Source organism: Dermacentor variabilis, chromosome 9, assembly GCF_050947875.1.
Source record: "Dermacentor variabilis isolate Ectoservices chromosome 9, ASM5094787v1, whole genome shotgun sequence".
In the NCBI taxonomy this organism is placed as follows: domain Eukaryota; kingdom Metazoa; phylum Arthropoda; class Arachnida; order Ixodida; family Ixodidae; genus Dermacentor; species Dermacentor variabilis.
In genome coordinates this window covers 115,206,156-115,226,335 of record NC_134576.1, presented here as the reverse complement: position 1 = coordinate 115,226,335, position 20,180 = coordinate 115,206,156, and the positions used below count along the sequence as shown (strand labels likewise).

The following is a 20,180-nucleotide window of genomic DNA, read 5'->3' as shown; positions in this document are numbered from 1 at the left end:
CATATGTACGTGAAAAAATTTGTTGGAAGTTAGCGCTCGTACTGTTCGTGTGTGTCTGAATTTTACTGTCTCGTCCTCTGCGCGCTATTAATTGCTGTTTAAATCACGCAGTTTACACTGGACGGATCAAGTTCCATAACAATGGTAATGACACCGGGCGGCTGCGTGGGGGATGAGCGAGGGGCACAATGCTTACGCATACTTAGACAACTACCAGACGGGTTTCTGCGTTAGACAGACAGACAACGAACTTCATTTAATCCTGAGGAGCTACCAGGACCTCCTAACGGGAGGCCATTGTAGCCGCTGGCCGCGCCCACGTAAAGGACAGAACGCCGTGACGCTCCGCTCATTCCTGGGCCCTCTGGATAGCCTGGGCTTGCTTTCGGAGTACCGTGCTTCTGATGGCCTCCTCCCATTCGGCTTCGCTGGAGAGAAAGTCGTTAGGCAACGGGGGACATCGCCAGAGCATGTGAGCCAATGAGCAAAAGGTTTCAGTGCAGTCGGGACAACTAGGGTCCACATCCTGCGTTAATCTTTTTTTTTACGAATCCTCGCAGACTTTCCTGGTGGTGGCTGATGCTCGGTGCCGCTTGCTGTTCTGCTGAGAAGCTCAAAATTAAAAATAAGAAGAAAGAGAAAGAAAATGAGCTTCAATTACATTCCCGCTAGCAGCACGTAACAACTGCGCGCACACTGTTGTCGTGCTAAGGGTAGACTAACTGTTTGAGACGATCGCCGCATGTGTCACAATTGTGTAGCACGTGTGCTAGCAACAGCACGTGTGGGTGCGCCAGCTTCCCTGATACGCCCACAAAGACGCGGGAATTAAAAAAATAAATTATAGCATTTGATTAACCGTTTCGCGAAAAACTTCGCTTCACGCCGATTTCAAGATGCACATTGGATTTGCGTAATTTTAACATACGGAACCAATTACTGTAGACTAACACAGCATCTCAGCGGCTCCAGTTCAGTTAGGGATCACAGTCTGAAAGTCTCTGTTGAATGAGTTTTAGCCTTGTAACGTAATACAGCATTGAGCGCTTCAGCGATATAGCGCCTCGGCAATGTCCGAATTTTAAACAAGCAAAAAAAAAGAAGAAGTGTGAACGAGAACATTACGCAGCAAAAATAAACGGGCTTCTGAACTGGAGACGGGCGGGCGACACGGTAGAGAGACGCGCGTCCGTTACTTTGTGTGCCTGTCCAAACGTCGCTTGCACCTGCCGTCTTGTTTATCTCCCGTTGTATCGAGGGATGGGCTTTAGCCAAAAAGCAGCACTGCTCCATGATGGGCGCTGAGTCAGTGCTGTTGGGAGCCGCGTAGGGTAAGTAAATAAAATTCGAGGACCGGGGTTTCGGCCCCGGGCCAAATCGCGCCCGTGCTTTAGTCGCGCTTGAGACCGCGACCCGCGTGGGGCCGTTTCCTCTAGGGTGATCACTTTCGAGGATGTCAATTTCCACTGGCGCTGAGTGGCCAATCCAGCGCGGAGAGCACCAGTCGCTGCTGCAGCAGCGAGGCGTCGCTATGGACGCGATACGTCACTCAAAAGTGAGCGTATTCCCGAAAAGGTCAATCGGGAATAGCGCCGCTGTGTAGTCACACGTATCTAATGCTGCGAATGGCACGACCCATACGCGTGTCTGTGGGCTGGCGGACTACACTCTAAGAAATGTTTACACCCTTTGAGCAGTGTCTTGCCGCACAACAATACACTTCATCTGTCTTGTCCGCATTTCCTTTCTTTAACGCTAGAGCCCGGTACTTTCCAGTGACGAACGGCATGCGCGTTATCAGCATGACATAGCATTGTCGACAGGAAACTAGCAGGCGCGGTGTTTTCAATAAAGGAAACGCAAGCAAGGCAGATGATGATTATTGTTGTGTAGCACATATACACCCCAAAGGGTGTGAACTTTTTTAAAGAGTATACCAGCACGGGGTGGGGGGGGGGGTTGCTGGACCTCGGTAACCCGGTCGACAAACCGGGTTACAGGACCGGGTTCGCTGGACCGGGTTACCGGATCCGTGGACGGCAGTTGCAGCGCTGGTAGCGACATCTTGCGACGCTTAGTTAAAGCACAACAGGTCAAATAAAATAAAATCAGTTTATTCGGACATTAACATGTCTGCACAGAACGCGCGCACGGGATGAAGCAAAAGGAAGACGCTAAAAGCATACTTCCTAACAAGTCCTCACCCCGGGTAACACATCAATCGCAGAACGGTGAACGTGTTCATTAAGCAAAACATGACAAAAATCCTGCGGTTTAGTTGTGGCGTGGTTGTAAATTAATCAAGACACATGACTTGGCACACGAGAAAGAAAGTGCATCAGTAACGTTGCAATGCACGATACAAAGGTAATAGAGAAGGAGGCTAACACTACAATCAATAGATATCACAAGAATTTGGGGCATCAGTATTAAGCGAAAATAGCATATTCATTTTCTTTTGAAGCTGAAAAATATTTTTGCAGGTTACAGTGCCATCAATTATTGAAGAATACACATTGCATAATATGGCAATTTCATTATCTATGTGTTGGGAGCCGTAGTTTGTCCGGGTGCGAGTAGAAACGAGACAGGCAACTCACAGGCTATAGCTTATATTTCTGTTCAGACACGTGTTTCGAAAAAAAATGTGATGTCCTGCTTAATTTTATTATAGATATGAACAGCAACAGAATACTTATGCCACTGTGGGAATTGAAAAACATGAAAGGCCTGAAATAAGCAGTCACCCATAGAGGATATGGAGTCAGAAACCATTTTCCTACGTGGGTGCTTTCGTAGAAGTAAAATAAAAAAATTACCGACGATTACGTTACTTCCTAATGCGAAATTTGAGCGCAGCAAATAAGCTGTTTCACCTTTTCGATAGATTGAGGCAAAGAAATCGAGCAACACATGTATGCGCTATCACAGAATTTTTTTTTTATTTTTCACACGTATTCCTTTAACAAAGACTCCACTAACAGTTCTTGACAGTCATGAAGGATGCTTTGTGGTCGGAGAAATAGACTGATATATGTTCGACTTGGTACACCAATGCTTGATTCTCAAAGACGAGATCTATACAAGTGCCTCGCGAGGTTGTCACAGCCGTGGGACGCGTTACGAGCGAGAGGAACGGGATGTTCTCCCGCATAAGTGTTAGGAAATTGCTGTTTGTCTTTATGTCAAGCCGCCACCGATCTGGCTCTCTGATTGCCACCGCACAGGGCGAACGGCAGCGGCAATTTCGGCTCGGGCGGTGCACATATACAGATCCGCCGCCACCGATCTGGCTCTCTGATTGCCACCGCACAGGGGTTGCATTGGAGGAGGAGCGAAGAAAGGAATTAAGTTCGAGCCGGCGCTTTGACAACCGGAGACTCGCAGGAAGAGGGGGGAGGGGGGCGGCGTGTACACCCAGCGGCAAACGATGGGGGCAGAAGCGCGCGCAGCAAGCGGACAACACGATAAAGGGAGGAGGGAAGAGATAGCAGCGACTGACTGATGCAACTGAAGAGCACCCTATCCGCCACACAAGAACAGGGGGGGGGGACCCTTTCCTCCTCTTTCTGCATGGCGGCGACGGTGTTCTATGCAGTCACGTTATCTTGACTCTCTAGCGGCGACAGCGGCATCCAGCGGTATCAGTCGGTCGCTGCTAGCGCTGGGGGGATGAAAGGGGGGCGGAGCTGGTTACGAGGCCGACGACAACGCCGACGACGACGCGAAACCCAGGAACGGACGCCAAAGAGCTGCGCTCTAAAATAAAGCGTTGCATGTTAACGGTGATTGCGCTGCCGAATTTTTACACCAGCAGCTAACTAGAATACGGTCGGTCTCTTCAATAACAGCATTAGCTCCCTGTCCTTTATAGTTCATCTCTGCGCCGCATGACGGCGCCACCAACGCGTATGCTCGCGTAAACGTCTCCGGTAACCCGGTTTTCCGCCAACTGCAGTGCGTTTACGGACAAGCTGACACTGTTGACGTGCGCGCGCACGCGCGCACGCAGAATGTGTAAATGAGAACATCGTGCGCTAAAAGTCACAAGCGTCGCGCATAATGTCAGTGCACCGCCACATGCATTGCACTTGTCTCCCGCTATCTACGCTGATCGCTGTTCCATTGGCACTGGTGACGGACGTGGAGGGCAGAGGAAGATTTTATTCCGGTTGCTTTCTCCCCCCCCCCCTCCCCAGCTCCACTCATTGACACGTTAATTCGTGCAAACACGCGCCTTCCAATGCGCGTAGTGGCGAATGAGTTGACCCTTGTGCCCCCTAATCTTCTCTCTCAAACGCGTACCGCTTTCCACGTCTGCGCGGGTGCGCGCGCCTTACCGAGCGTTTAATTTCCCCCTCCTTCTTTTGCTCGCTCAACGACGCTTCATTTACTCGATGTCACCGCCCGCTTGCCCATTCTTTTGCTAACCCGCCCGATAACTCGCTCCCTCTCGCCATCCACACAGCGGCTTTCAGTGTTCACGCGATCGCCAATCGCGACACCCACGCATCCACTTTAATACGCTCTCTGTTCAGTCGCACGCTCACTCCTTCACTCAGTCACCCAGTCACACCACCAATACGTCTGTTTACACTTGGGCTTCACCCAATCACTCACAGCACCTCTACACCCACTTGTACTCTCTCTCTTCTCTCTCACCACTACACCCAGATACGCATCTCGGCCCAGCCTCTTACTCACCCAATGTATTCACATCCACTGACTGACTCACTGACTAGACTCACTCACTCACTCACTCACTCACTTCCGACGTCCCTGCATTTCGCTCGCACACCGCGTTCTCCCGTTCCCAGCGACGCTGTTCTCCTCGGTGACGCTGGCTTCTAGTTCCTGACACTCCTGGCCTGTCCCTTCAACCAGTCGCCGTCGGCCGCTCCGATTCTCGACGCTTACGTAACCTTCTGTTTTGATACCCTTCTCCGCGCGGAATGCGCCTCCTGACAGCCCTTTCTTTCGCTGCTGCAGCGCTCTGACCCGGCCGCTGGCAATGCGTCACCGCCTGGAAATGTCAACGTCCCACGCCGCTCGTCAGCGGGGCACGCGGAAAGGGAAATTGGAGAGAAAATAAACAAACAGGCCGGCGCGGGGAGTAAAACTGGTTGTTTCAAATGAACGCGAGCTCAGGGAAAGGCTAAACGACGCAGTTAACCTCGCCGGCCAAGTCACTCACGTCTGGCTGCTGCTTCTGGTACGTCAGCCTCGGTCATTCCCGTTCTGAGGGGCGAGCTGGCGTTGTGTCGCGACCGCTGGCACTTTGTTCGTTGACTTGTGGGCCGCAAGCACCCATCTCACTGTTCTGTTGCACATTTGTGCTACTTACTTTTTAAACGTAACCCCTCGTTTTGAAGTGAAAAACAAGAATAACTGAAACGCCAAGGTATTTCTTTGCGCAGGTTGGGAATGGATGCCTCGAAACTGGCATCACCCTCGGAATTCGGTGCAAGTGAATGCGCCTCTCCAGCTAACCTGTACAATGAATAAATTGTGCGGTACGCGCCATAAGATAATAAGTTAAACTTTAATTAGGGAATTTTTTTTAAATAGTCGATTATGCATTTTGATTTATCGTGCATGTCCGCCTCTTCGAGTAAGCCAGTTTAGGATTTTGCTAGCTGCCACGCGCGATTTAAAAAGAAACTATTTCAGACAAACGAAAACCAACTATTAGAAGCCTGAAATCAGGCGCGTTGTCATGTCTGCCAAAATTTGTCGCCTGGTTGAAAATGACGCGCGCGTAGAATCTTTGCCACCGTTGGGCAATTGCTTAATGTCTCTCGTATATATATATATATATATATATATATATATATATATATATATATATATATATATATATATATATATATATATATAGTGCGTTCCCAGTGATCCGCTTGCAGAATGTGTTCTTCTCAGGGGCGTCTGAGGATGCTGTCATTGATTTAAGGCATACACGATAGGCGAGTGTTTTAGTCGACTTGTGAGTCAGGGTGTCATAGATTGAATGAAAAAAAAACATAATGTCGCAGTTTTGACCCAAACAAGTTACTAAAAGTTTATACGGCGAATAAAACTACTATACTTACTTCGTACGACCGTCTAGTAATCTGCTATCGCAATCGATTCTTCGCCTTTGAGCTGAAACTGCGACATTTTTATTTATCGTGCCCAGGAACAGCCCTAAGGTCTGAGTGCTGGCGCATGGTTAAAAAGTACATATACAAACACACACAAAAAAAGTTGTGTCGACCCAAAGGCTAAGCATGGAGTGTGATATCCATTTACTAGACAAATATACAAATTAACGACAGTAGATTTAGCGGCCGTATATAAGCTTGCGAACATTCGCTTACAAACTAAATTAACAAGCATGGTGTCACGCGAGCACAGGCAAGCATGAACGCATATCATTCGATGACCGCTGGCACTAGCTGTCAAGACGCTGGCGTGAGGAAGTGCGGCAGCAGCAGCGAGCGAATCGACCTTCGCGATGCATCTCGCTTCAACGCGAACTGAGCGGCGAGAACACAGTGCACGCGAAGCTAACAGCCCTCGGCGCGCCTAGACTCTGTACCTATCGCAGATCGATTTCAAGATGGAGCTCGCGCGGGCGCGCTCAGCCGCGCCATACGCAGCCGCGTCCGAAGTACAACGCACCCCCTCCCCTTCCGCCCCCTCCCCGTGATTTGCGCGCAGTGGAAGACGGCGCGCTTACTCCGCGCCTTCCTCCCTTACGCGCGCAAGCTCGAGCCTCTGCTTACCCCCGCACCCACAGCATACGGTGCGTGGCCACTGTGTTATCGTATTTGAACTTATACGGAACATCACGGCGACGGCGGCGGCGGAAGTGCGCCTGAATTGACCTTATAGTAACTATCGCAGTAAAAGGAATGTTACCTACAATCACCATATGCTTCCCTCAATAAGGACGCTCAGTTTCAAGTTGAACGTATGCATTTGCGAATCTTCTTACTCCTTCGTGTCGAAAAAGAGGGAAAGAAGGGAGGAAAGAACGAGAAAAAAATGAATGTATGAATGACTAAATGAGGAAGGAATTGTTACCCACTCTGAAAAAATGGTAGTTTCCTTTTAATTGTTAAGCGCACTTCTTACTTTGTTTAATATCAGCGGCGATCTCGACATGTTTGTGGTAAAATTACAACAGCAAGGTAAAATTACAAACAGCGCATTCCTCCAGTGCTTGCAAAGTTAATGGATGATAAGAAACGTGAGAGAACAAGAACTGCGCGACAGAGCGGTTCAATGCAATCTTACGCGCACAGTCGTCGTCGTCGTCGTCGTCGTCGTCGTCGTCATCATCATCATCATCGTCATCACCATCACCGCCACCGCCACCACCCTATTTTATGCCCACTGTAAGACATAACATATGCGCGCAGTGTTTAGAGACTAATGAACTTTGGAGCTCAAGGCAGACTACTGAGAGGACAGGCGCTTCAATTTTTATTAGGCATGGAATACCAACTGTACCTCGCTCTCAAGTCCTGCTTCCAAGACAGAAATATGTTGTTTATGCCTGAGCTTAGCTGTAAACTTTGTTTTTTTTAGAATCTTTTGCAGTTGTCAAGAACTTTTCCAAAATAATTTATGTCATAATTTGAAAATCCAGTTACGTGCGAGATCGTAACTTCCTTTATATCCAACAAACACCGTCACTATCGGCTGACACATTTCGATGTTGGCGAAATGTAAAAAAAAAAAAACATCCATGTACCGTACGTTGGGTGCACGTTAATGTAACCCAGGTGGTCAAAATTAAACCGGAGCTCGCCTCTACGGCGTGACTCATAATCAGATCATGGTATTGCGCACAAAACCCCGGATTCCCCCCCAAAAAAAGAAAAAGAAATCGGCTGAGCGGTTCTAGAGAAAGTCGGTTTCTCCTTTACCATGCATTTATTTCGACGGGAGCTCCCGCAATAAAGCTTTAAGCGAAAAGGGGCGAGTGGGGAAGGCCATGCAATGTGTAGAAAAAAAAATAATCGGTCGTTCTTTGAAGTAAGCATAATGGGCTCGATTCATGCAAAGAGAAATGCTGTGGAAGGAAGGTAAAAAAAAGTCAGGTTGTGTGATGCGAAACTAGGAAATTAACCGCCACAACGTGGAGTCTGCAGATGCATTTGAGACGTGGGTAATTGCAGATTGCGGGGGGAGACCTTCGTCCTTCAGTGGAGGCAAAATAACCTGATTATGGTTACGATACAGAGAGCCGAAGAGTTTTACCGAGGGGAGGTTATATACACATATACAGCTTATCGCTTCGATGAAGCTAGCCATTTTCCGCATACGCGTAAGATGTGTTCTCGGTAATGTGTAACTGTTTTCCGGTTCCTTATCTTTCTCTCTTTCCTTTTTATTTCGTTCACGCGTGAAAGACCGCGCACTTAAATTACTTCCTAGGTGTGTGCAAACTCGCGCTGACTTTTTTTTTCTTCGCGCAAAGATATATCGCCGCGCGCAGAGCGTAATCTACGCCATCAACGCACCGTGACCACTGCATGTCCTCGGTGACGCGTATGTGATTGACGATCTCAAAAAAGGAGAATATATATATATATATATATATATATATATATATATATATATATATATATATATATATATATATATATATATATATATATATATATATATATATATGTGTGTGTGTGTGTGTGTGTGCAGAAAGAAACACCCTTGAAGCATATAGATGTCAGGCAGCTTCTACTTGCGTCGCTAGCAGAGCTGACTTAAGCTAGGGAAAAAAAGAAGAAAAGAAAATAGAGGAGACAGTGCAGGTAGTAAAAACTACAGGAGCCCTCGCTGCAGCTCCGTTAATTGCCTCATTAATGTTTGAGCGCTCCGGGAATGACCTCCGCCGCGAGGTCCAGTGGACTTCACCGCGCCGCCCGGCGCGATATAAAAAATGCGTCAGGGCATGCAGTGCTCGAAACCTGAAGGGTTAAGAGCCTTGAGAGAGCAATGGCTCTCTGAAGACGGGCAGATTTAGATCGGCTGTCGCGCTTAGTTTCCGGCGCCGTCCTGGCGCGCAAGCGATCTAGTTAACGGAGTGTTGCTACCAAACACGTATACAGTAGTAACGTGCTTCGAAGAAAAAGCGGAGATCGTCGGTTGCGACGGCATTTCACGTGTAAAAATATGAATAATAAGTAGGCGGTGGGGTCCTTTCAAGGCCCGATCCACACGTAAGGGCTGCTGAGTATACTTGCAACGCGGTATATGTGCAGCCAACACGCTGTTTGCGAAGCTTTGCTACAGAGCGTTTACAAAACTTGTGCATAAATCTCTTCAAGTGTTGAGGCGAAGTAAGCCTCTCTAATGAAAAAAGAAAAATCCAACACCGCTGACGTTTCGCCAGAGACCATCGCGTGAAAAAGCGGTCGGCATTTTCTTTTTCGCCTCATTCACGTTTGGCGTCGCCGCGTTCCATCGTACGGTGGCAGTGCCGGGTAATATTTTTTAAGCTCCCACCATTGGCGTCGGGACTGCAATCGACCGGCACCTGGTTGGCTGATGGCAGTGGAGTGAGACGCACCGTCGTTACACCCGAATCACGGCGAGTTCGTTCGATACGACGCCCAATGCATCAAACGCAAGCCTGCCGTCTCACCCCCAACTCCGTTCGGTGCAGAGAGCTCGTCGTGTCAGCCAATCAGCTTTTCGCGGGGCGTCGCGTACGCTCCGATTTCACGCGGCGAGGCGCGCTGCACGGAACTGCGCATATAGAATTCACAATTTTTTTTTTTTCGACAAGCGCGTCTGGGTGCTATCACAGCTTGGCTGCAAAAAACGAGGAAGCCACGTGAACGCGTACCCGTGGATCGCCTCGATCGAGGGAAGCGTTCCGCTTTTCCCTGCTCGCACCAGCTTTCTGCGCATGCGCGCACTGACATGCCCACTGAGTGGTTTTGTGCAGAGCGCTATAGCGTACACACCTGTCTGAACCATAGAGTTTCCTACAAAATTTTGTAGGAAACTCTATGGTCTGAACGGGGCGGACCGTATAGAGGGTGCGCTAAAATTCTACCATTCAAAAGATGAGGGAAGAGGAGGAGGGCGATCTCGCCCATTGTGCCGCTGGCAATCCTTCCGTGACCGAAGCTTACGTTCGGTCGGCACCGAGCGATCAGCGGCAGACAGTGGATGTATAGTAGCCCCTTTCTTCTAGTTCTTAGTGGTTCGGCTGATGCGTCCCGTAGCTTTCGCCGTACTGCACGGAGTTGGTCAGGTGTAGTATACGGCATTACAGCACCGCCGTTTTGCAAACGCCCGTGTAGCGCCGTGTCATTTGTCGTTTTCCGCCGTTCCCTCCGCCCCACCCTCCTTTCTCAGTGAGCACGCGCGCCGCAGCGGTGCGAGCTTGCGTGTGTCCTTTATGTGTGTGCGTGCGTGTTCATGTGTGCGCGCGTTTGTTTGTTTATGCGGCCTTGTGTAAACAGACGGTGCTGCGCCCGCGCGGCGCCCCGCGCGTTATGTACGTCCGGGGCTCTCTGCCTTCCGCGGGATTGGGTGGTCGCGATCAATCACGAGGATTTGCGCTTCTGGTGCTTCGAGAGCACGAACGGAGGAAGAGGCCCGACTGGCTTTCCTTGCGAGGGGGTGCGGCCGAAAAAGATGGGAGCTCTTCCTGGATAGATGACATTGATCGTCGAGAAAAGCTGCTTTACGGCCGTTCGAGCCGGTCGCGCGTCGCGACGCTTGTAGGCGGACGGTGCCGCGCGTTTGTGCTCGTTCGATCGCCGAACGCTGGGCGGCATCTGCATAAAGAATGCATCGTCGAGTAGGCTGTGCTGCGGGGCTGCCGATGTATGGTGGTCGAAGCTTTTCTGGCGGCCCGGTTTCTTTTTCCCCACGCGTACCTATACGGCCTTGCTTTGACGTGGGCACAGAGAAAAAAAGAAAGAAAGAAAGAAGGCGCTGATTGTAAAAGCTGTAGAGGGCCACTTAATCTTTACTTGACATCAGGCACATATTCAGGTGAAGCCGGAGCCCGCGATAGTGCACCGAGGATTTCTGTGCCGTCTTCAGCTGTTGCGGGAGTCTTTCTCAGACGTCATTAACGCATACGTATAGGGGTTTCCATAAAGACCGTTAGGCAACGTTCGAATACGGCCCTCCGCCGACACTCTTGGCGCCCGCCCTCTCTTCTAAGTTCCGTTGAAATTTTGGCCATCAATTACGGCAATTGGGATTTCACACCGCACTCTCCGGGTCTCCGAACAGCCTGTGCCGTATATAGACTCACTTCGTTCCTCCACCGCTGCACCTCAGTGTAAGACGCTCTCGCGTACCTGTGGCGACAGTTTTAATATCGCCAGGAAGCTCCTTCTTAACAGGCGGGTATATTATTGCCACGCTAACACCGTCACGTGACAACTGTTTCTAGAACTCACGTGTATACGTGCGCTAATTCACACTATGGGGCGGCAGTACTCTGTAACGAATCTCGGCAGGGCGAGGACGGGGGCTGAATACCCCGAGTGGCCTTTCTTTATTATTATTATTATTTGTTTTGAACACATATACACATATACACAGGTAACAGGAAAGGGAAAGTGAGGAGCAGGCTGGCAACTGCCACCGGAAGGGGCACAACGCCTGCCTACTCTTCTGAAGGGAGGTGACAGCAACACAGAAATGGAAGATAGGAAGGAGGGGAGGAAAAAGGAAAGAGGAAAAAAGAGCAACAGGACAAATCTAAAGACCAAAGTAGAACCCTGCAACAGGACAAATCTAAAGACTAAAGTAGAACTCTGCAGCCGGAATTAAAGTGACGCCGCGTCGGACAGCCTCCACAATTATCAACCGCATCCATGGCTAGTTCGCTATGCGGCTAATTGTGTTCTCCACGATGAGACGCCAAGTAAAGCTGCACGTAATCACCGTTTCACGTAATCACCTGCACGTAATCACCGGTTCACAATATACACTACAAGCTGTTTGAAGCCGCCGCCTCCCATCTTCGAAGGAAGAAGTGTTAGGGTACAGTACTGATCACACACAATAGGGCCGGTCAATGAAGGTCACGCTGCTACACAATGTGGAACGTTCATGCTACAAACGTGAACCTAAGTTAGTTAGCTCTAGAAAGGTTAGTAGGGCGCGATGGGCCTGATCACGTTTAGATGCACAGCCACTGGGGTATAAACATTCCTCGAAGCAGGAACCAAGGTCGCGGTATTCCGACGGTATCTAATTCGAACGATATATTTCGCTTCGCCCTTCGTCAGCTGTTCGAGAAGCGCCCCGCCCACGCTGTCTCCTTCAAATCGGCCGGTCGACCGGGATCGGCGGATGACCGGAAAGATGTGGAATCGAACGAAATGAATTCTCACGTTATGCACCGGCCCCTAGCACGCGCGCGAGGCATTTGCGAACACGCAGAGAGCGAACCAGGAAGCACGTCCCAGTGCGATGACGCGATTGCTTTATAACAGGCTTACTAGATCGCGTTCGTCCGTGTCTTCACGGCGGCCGAGTTTACCCAGGCACCGTACACTGCAGGCCAAGTGAGAGACTATCGTCTCCTTGGCCTGCGGTGTACGACACTCGACGAATGTTTGTACCCCAGTGGTTGTGCATCTAAACGTGATCAGGGTCCATCGCGCTCTACTTACTCTTCTAGAGTTAACTTAGGTTCACGTTTGTAGCGTCGAAACTATTCTGTTCAACATTCCGTAGCAGCCTGACCGTCTGTGACCCGCCCTACTCTGTGGGATCTGTACTGTGTTCTTTAGTCTTTAGATATATCCTGTTGCTCTTCCTTTCCTCTTTTCTCCTCTCCTTCCTATCTTCCATTTCTGTGTTGCTGTCACCTCCCTTCTGGAGAGTAGGCAGGCGTTGTGCCCCTTCCGGTGGCAGTTGCCAGCCTGCTCCTCGCTTTCCCTTTCCTATAATAATAATAATAATAATAATAATAATAATAATAATAATAATAATAATAATAATAATAATAATAATAATAATAATTACTTAGGCCATGCGCACACCGCTTTCGCTTCTCCTTCGCCTGTATACGAGGGTACACCCGGAGCGATGTAGGAGAGGAGATCACCCGAATGACTTTCAAGTGGTCGTATTGGCTGAACAGAGATGCCGCCGCGTGAGTGGGTTCAATGCCGATGAAGTTTATTTTTTTAACGGGAAACGTATGAACGTATGAAACGTTGTTACGTACGAACGTGTCAGATCCGAATCCACGCACCATCAGTAATCGTTGCTCAAGAACGAATTCCGCGGTCATTTTTCACATTGCTCACGGCTGCAGCATGTGCGGACGGCGTTCGTGGAATATGCGGTGTACCGCGTGTAGCAACACTTCCTCCGCATCTTTTCTTTCTTTATTTCTTTTATGACAGCAGTGAGCACGCACGTGAGAAAAATGAAGAGGCGTCGAGCACAGCCGCAGCGATCACCTGCATCGCCTTACACATTGAGAAAAATATATATATATATATATAAAGAATAGAGAGAGGGAGCGAGAGAAAAGAGAGCGAGGGAGAGGCGTTGGTGAAACACATCTCGAATCTTCGCGGTCTCTCGTTTCGCTTTCGAGTTGGTTCATAAGAGTACAGCGCGTAATTCTTCCTTTCTTTTTATTTGCTTGGGTTTTCCACGCGGCACAACGCCAGAACGAAATTAAATATAGGCATGTAGGCCCGTTTCATGCAGGCACTCCGGTTTTTAGATTTCCCGGTCTTTGCGGACGTTCCATGTGCGTATGCGTCTCTCTGTCTACGCGTGAGTGAGTGAGTGAGTGAGTGAGTGAGTGAGTGAGTGAGTGAGTGAGTGAGTGAGTGAGTGAGTGAGTGAGTGAGTGAGTGAGTGAGTGAGCACATACATGTGTGTGTGTGTGCGTGCGTGCGTTTGTGCGTGTGCGACAACGTCTTGTTGGCTTGCTGAATTGTGCCGAAGAAATTATGCTCAACTGGATTTCTTTTTTGCAGCTTTTGCAGGTTGCTTACTGCATGAAGCAATTACTGGCTTTAAGATGCGCAAAATCAACACGCACGCACATTGAAAGAAAGCTTAGCGTCCGCCGATCAACGAATGTAATGCACCGCGCAGGAATTCGAGGCTCAGTACAGTCTGTACTTCCTTTGTTTCTTTTTTTCCTGCAAATATTTTCCACTTTCCCATGTTCTCTTTTATTTCGATACTGGCTCGCATTATTTAACTTACCGTTTGCACAAGCGCGCCATTACTTTTATTATTGTCATCGTCTCGGCGTGCGCGTGCAAAATATTTAGGCGTGTTGGCCATTGATCTGAATTTTTAATAGAATGCGTGGTTTCTTTTCTTTTTTCCCCCCCTCTTTGCTCGGTAACACAGAAAGAGAGAAATACACGACGCGGGTATAGTGGAGGGCAGTGGTGGGTCACGTGGAATTCCTCTCGCTACGCAAATAAGCTCGTTATTATGCGCCCCTTGTCGTCATCGGAGGCGGTTCCTCGGAGCAGCGCGGAATGCGCGACCGCGAAACGATGAATGGCGTTTGCATGAAACGCATAGCGTGCGAGCGAAACAGTTCGTGGAACGCTCCAGAATACTCTCGCGTTTTTAATACGGTCACAGCGTAGTTCGTCAACCATATTTACGCGTTTAGCTGCCACCGGCCCTCAGTAGCAGAGTTACTGTATGTCGTTCCGCCGCTGAACACGAGGTCGTGGGTTCGATTTCCAGCCCCGGTAGCCGCGTTCAGAAGAAAATGAATGAACGATGATAATTTATGAATTTTATTGGTGCAGGAAAGGAAGGTCGGCGAGGCGTTCTTGTCACTTAGCGTCTTAAGTTGTGCCTTGCGGAACCTGAAGTGATCGGAACGAATCCGTAGTTGTTTGTTTGTGTTGCTTTAGAACGTGAAGATCGATCAGTCGATCAATCGGTGACGCAATCAATGAATTATTCAATAAATTAATAAATAATCGGTGAATTGATTTTGTGGTGACAGAGAAATTGGACGTCACGTCATTTCGTTTCACATTTCAATTCCGCAGCTCATTAAATAGCTGCGAAAGGCGCCGATGCAATTTGTGCAAGTTGCAATAATAAAAGCAGTAAAACGTCTGGTAATCAATCAGTCATTCGTCGTCACAGGTGACTGATAACCGTGGGGTAGTGGTAGGACAGGGTAAGTGGCTGTCGGAAGCCGGACACTTCAAAAAATAATTGTAGAAGGCCTCTCAAGGGGGTCGTTCTGGAGTTCTTTTCTTTTTCTTTTTTAAGTTCTCTTTCTTGGTAGGCGAGAAAAAGGACTGACTACGAATTAGAGTGCAGGTATATGATAAGACATGCGCGTGCCCTTCTCTCGGCATCTTGAGCACAGAGCTAGAAAATTGTTCGCGCTCGACGTCTCCTCCGAATGCCTATGGTGACAGATCTCATTTCTTCTCGTCATCCCCCCCCCTCCTCCCTTCTTAGCTTGCTCTTTGAAGGCAGCCCCTCGGAAGGGGTGGGGGTCTTTTGTGAATCGTGTAAATCTACTCTCCGCTGCTTGTGCAGTGAGGTATGAGGTTTCCTTTGACGCCCTGTGCGAGGACGTATGTGCGAATACCTGGCTTGACTCGACTTGTCGCGCAAGAAAGAAAGAAGGAAAGAAAGAACACAAAGAAAAGGTCAGGTGTGTAAGTGGATCTACGCATTCTACCTTCGCCGTAAGCAGATAAAGCTAGCGAAAAGGGAGGGAGGGAAGGGTGAAGTTGCCGCCCCAGGAACGGACGTCAGCGGACGCACGAAGCAGGGGGAATAGGGTAGGAACGCAGGGAATTGGTTTAAGAAAACCGTGAGCGTGGTGAGAAAGCGAGGATGAATGGAGAATGGGAAATAAAGTGGGGAGATGTCAAGCACTTAAGAAAAAGGAAAATCACGGGGTAAGTGAATTTGAAATTCGTACATATTAAAAAAAGGAAAAAAAAACTGAAAAGAAAGCAGACAGGGTGCCCAGGAGGCAAAGTGGAACGGCAAGGGTGAATTTAGGACAAACAACAAATAAAAAAAAGGGGACAGGCATTTGCCGTATTAGACAATTCCCGCTTACTCCTTCAACCTTTTTCTTTAATTTCTTGGGCGGCGGGAACAAATGAGCAGAACCAATTCGGCGAATAAATATTCCCTCTCAAGATCGTCGGAAGATAAAGGGAATGTCACGAACAGACGATTGCGCGAAAAGGGATTTGAGAAGAACGGGAAGGAGTGGACCGTTTCATTTGCCCCTTTGTGCTAGTCTCAACGCTTCTTTACGTATATGATTGATTCACTTTTTTATAGCCTTGCTTTCTTTGTTTTCTCGACGTTCTTGGGCTGTACATTTGTGCGGACATTGACCAAATGTCTCAGCGTGGTCACTGCACTTTTCATCTTTTCAAACGCATCGATACTACGTGCTCGTCATCCGGTGTGTGTGTGTGTGTGTGTGCGTGCGTGTGTGTGTGTGATTTCCTCGGTGCCATCTCTGCGCATTCATTATTTGCTGTCAGATGTAGAAAAGCTGCTGGTGAAAGTTGTTAATATTTAAGGAATGAAGATGCACGACGTTTCAAGAAATTGAAGGGAATGATCGCGTCTTCGTTGTTTATCGCTTAGCATTGCTTCTCCAGAGAACAATGACTTCGTTTTTTTTTTCGCACCTAGCTTTTCTTTTTATTTACCGAACGTAAAATGCATTGTTTCGTTCGATTCGTTTAGCAATACTACTGTCTAACGGCCATCCAAGGTTTAGCGAGCTTTTAGTAGTTTTTTTTCTTTTTTTTTTTTTTTGGACGTGCAGCGAAATGTGGCTTCCTTGATCAGCAAGGTGGAGTTGTGGAACATGAATCACTGCATCCTAGATATATTCCGCTGAGAAATGAAAATTAAATCCATATTGCCTTTCAGTGGAAGCGCAATGTTAGATAGCCATGAAGACTTTCGCAGTCAGAAATGATCTCTTTATTTTTTTTTCGTTAGTATGATGCAGGCAAATATAATGAGTTCTTCCTCTTATCGCCGCGAATGGGCAAATATTGCGATCAGGCCTTTAATAATATTTGGGGTTTTACGTGCCAAAATCACTTTCTGATTATGAAGCACGCCGTAGTGGAGGACTCTGGAAATTTTGACCACCTGGGGTTCTTTAACGTGCACCTAAATCTAAGCACACGGGTGTTTTCGCATTTCGCCCCCATCGAAATGCTGCCGCCGTGGCCGGGATTCGATCCCGCGACCTCGTGCTCAGCAGCCCAACACCATAGCCACTGAGCAACCACGGCGGGTTGATCAGGCCTTTCACCGCTGGAGTAAGCGCCGTGCTTACTCGCTCGATTTGAAATTACCGTGCTCAGTTTGTGTTTACTTTTTGTTTTGAAAATTTAGTCGCACGAACTTCGGACGTGGCGGTAACAACTTTATTGAAATTCCGGCAAAATCGTGGCCCGGGCCTAGGCCGCCCATTTTCTCAAAACATTTTATTAGGTCATGCACTTGGATCTTCTTTTTTTCTTCTTTGTCTCCTAAGTTGACATTAGGTGCGATGCCATAAGTTGTGTGCACCTATTTTAAAGCGACGCATTCTTTTATTTTTTTTTTTGTCGCGAACCGCGTCCGCTGCCTCACCAAATAGGCAACATACCCTACGTGCACAATGGTGGGACCCGGAAAAATGTGCTCCACCCGAAAAACACCACGATGCTCTAATCAGAGATAGCCTCCTATGTTTTTCAATGCCTGCCCAGTCGCTTTGCAATGCCCTGGAGCCGTTGGTCCACTGCGGCAGCACCACATTACCACTCAGTTTATCCCTGTTTTAGCTATAGCTTGGACAACTTTAGCTGGCCGTGCTGCTACCGCCTCGTGCCTTTCGCATGACGTCATATCCCGCGCGAGGACAGTTAGTTGACGTTACCCTAACCATGCCCCCCTCCCCCATAAACTGTGACCAACTAAACTGGGAAAGTGGCGCCCTCTAAGTGACTGCGCCCCCCCCCCCCCCGGTTATGGCGCCACTGCAGGCTGACTGCAACGAGCTATGGAAAGAAGAATCACGGGTGTAACGTTAAGGGATAAGAAAAGAGCAGATTGGGTGAGGGAACAAATGCGAATTAGTGGCATCTTACTTGAAATCAAGAAAAAGAAATGGGAATGGGCAGGACACGTAATGAGGAGGGAAGATAACCGATGGTCATTAAGGGTTACGGACTGGATCCCAAGGGAAGGGAAGCGTAGCAGGGGGCTGCAGAAAGTTAGGTGGGCGGACGAGATTAAGAAGTTTGCAGGGACGACATGGCCACAATTAGTACATGACCGGGGTCGTTGGAGAAGAATGGGAGAGGCCTTTGCCCTGCAGTGGGCGTAACCAGGCTGCTGATGATGATGATGCAGGCTGGCATTGCGAAAAATGCAGGAGGCCGTGCTCTAGTCATCCAACCGCAGTCGCACCCGTACCTACGTAGTGCCTACGCCAGCCCTATAGCTCCTTGAGACTACTGCTGCACGTCGCGTCTCACCGCGAGCACGTAAACGTGCTTTGTTTGGGTGAGGGAACAAACGCGAGTTAGTGGCATCTTACTTGAAATCAACAAGACCACAAGGGGGCCTGCGTTCCAGCGTCTGTGGCCTTATACAAGGCCACAGACGCTGGAGTGAAACGGGGCGAGTATAATAGCCAGCCTTACCGCAATTTTTGGGGTCGCCACGTCGCTTCGTGTATAGCAGCTCTCTTCATCATTATTCGATACCTGCCAGCCTGTAAGCTTTAAAAAAATTCGTAAAATCTTTCGTAAAAAAAGAAAAAAACGGGGAGTGGGGGGATGGGATAGCACGCACTTCTTTTTTAAAGCTTAACCTGAACGTACGTCATCTCCAAGGATACATGCGCGCTTTATTAAATATGACTTCGAGCTTTCAATTCAGCACATTAGGCATCAACAAGCACGGCGCAGCGAATAGTGACAAACAACGCATTGCTTAGATCACAGTGGCTGTTCCCGTGACTACTTCAGCAAATTAATTCTCGCTATAAACTTGATAGCAGCAGGTTCTTGTCTTCCATCCTCTCACGAAACGTCGGAAAATATTGGACGGAGTGTCCGGGGACCTAGGAACGAGACATTTTCGCAAATAACCTTTTTTTTTTTTTTCGTAAAGCTTGACGCAAGATTCGTGAAATCGTAAAACGAGCACAAATTCGTAAACTTTTCGTAAAATTCGGGAGAGTCGGCAGGTACATTCTTCTCTCGACAAACATCAAACACCGCCTTCGTCGTCGTGACGTCACTGTTTCCGACGTCTTAAACTGTGACCACGCACGAACTGCTGTTTGCGTTGCCGCATATATCTTGCGAATGGTGCACTTCAAAAAAAAACAAACATTGCGTGACGTTAAGGTGTGTAGAAACGTAAACAATCGACGAGATTACACGCCGCATACGGTGACAGTAAAAACATTCGTGCACATCGCGCTTATTATTATTATTTTTGAGCATGTTATCGACCACTTCACGAACACGCTACTTCACGCTGATTTCAACGCGTACGCTGGATCTGCATATTTTTTATGCATTTCCCTTTCTGCTTATACAGCTATCCTAATAGCACGTTTACGCTTGTCTTTTTTGTTTCCTGTTCTTCCCTCAACATGTTCCTTTTCTGTTTGTCGTTTTCACGTATCAGTGACTGAAAAGACGTTCGCGGTTTTATTTTCTTTCTTTCGTCGACGCGTGCTTAATTGCTAGACGAAATAGGGTTGCGCTTCAGTTAGAACAACGGTAATAGAAGTATAACCCAAGTCGGTTGGCCAATGGCAGGCAGCTTCTTACGTCGTTGTCGTTGTTTAGTAACTGCGCTCAAAAGGGAAGGTAGGCTGCATTAGTGTTTAGCAATGGGCATTAGCATTAGCAAGGCACTTTGAAGAAGTCGAGGTCACCCCTTGCCCTATATAGCGCTCACACACGTGCCACTAACAGACAAGCATAGCGACTCTACAAAACAAAACGTAAGTGCGAAGATTCAAGAACTAAGGCAAGCCAGAAGAGGCGTTTCATGTGCGCCCGCGTTAAGTCTAACGGACGTCCGTGGTCGATTTGCAATAGGAATACTATTATACGTGCAACTCACGAATGTTGCTGTTCAAGTAGTAGCCCTGAAAGCAAGCACACAAGATAAGTAGACTACGCCACAATCTA

At 48.3% G+C, this 20,180-nt stretch overlaps 1 protein-coding gene across 2 annotated transcripts in view; it reads left to right on the top strand.

Moving 5' to 3' along the window:
- The window catches only part of LOC142557325 (uncharacterized), a 412,081-nt gene that overhangs the window by 161,519 nt on the left and 230,382 nt on the right, over positions 1-20,180 (top strand). The window lies entirely within an intron of this gene.